Genomic DNA, 751 nt, shown 5'->3' on the forward strand with positions numbered 1-751 from the left:
CAAAGCGTTTAATATGCAGCAACTACGCGTGTATCTAAAATTGAATTTATAACTTTTCACTGTTGCAATAACCGTAATTCATCGCTCCATAGCAATGTTAGTCGTTAAACTGAATTGAGCGCATCGAATCATTCTAAACATCATAAACCAACATGCATAACGCAAGAAATTATAACAGGTATCATTTTATTTCTAAATAAATACAAAAATGAAAAGAACATCTTTATTAACCAATTTTTAACAATTTTAATCCAAAATTTTTTAATCAACGATTTTATTCCAAGTTCCTGACATATTTATATACCTGTACATTTCACGAAGAGAACCAAGAAAATAGAAACAAACATGAAATAAAAGTATATAAAAAAAGAAAAAAATTATCAAGAAACGAATCCATATATTCATTTATAAAATATAATTAAAAAAATGACTCATTAATACCAAATTATCCTATACACGAAACTGATATCGACAGTAAATTTCCCAAAGTCATTGGATCGTCACATGTTCAAGGTCAACGACTTAAAACCCGAACGAAGTGCAAAGGTCGCAGTCAACGTAGCAAATGTAGAAGCCAAGGTTCGCGCTAAACTTAAGCGTGAATGGAAGAGTAGCGGGGGAGTCGATCGGGGTTACGGTCATCGGAATCGGCGACTCCGTGTCTCCGAAACCAGATTTGTAAATATATACACTCATTCGAGCAAATATCCCATAATCTTAATTAAAAAAAAAAAAAAAAAAAAAAAAAAAA

The 751-nt window shown here is 31.4% G+C and overlaps 1 protein-coding gene across 3 annotated transcripts in view; it reads right to left on the reverse strand.

The window, feature by feature from the left end:
* The window catches only part of LOC102674648 (calcium-transporting ATPase sarcoplasmic/endoplasmic reticulum type), a 43,743-nt gene that overhangs the window by 40,777 nt on the left and 2,215 nt on the right, over positions 1–751 (reverse strand). The gene's annotated exons all lie outside the window — the stretch shown is intronic.

Source organism: Apis dorsata, unplaced genomic scaffold (genome assembly GCF_000469605.1).
Source record: "Apis dorsata unplaced genomic scaffold, Apis dorsata 1.3 scaffold_227, whole genome shotgun sequence".
Classification (NCBI taxonomy): domain Eukaryota; kingdom Metazoa; phylum Arthropoda; class Insecta; order Hymenoptera; family Apidae; genus Apis; species Apis dorsata.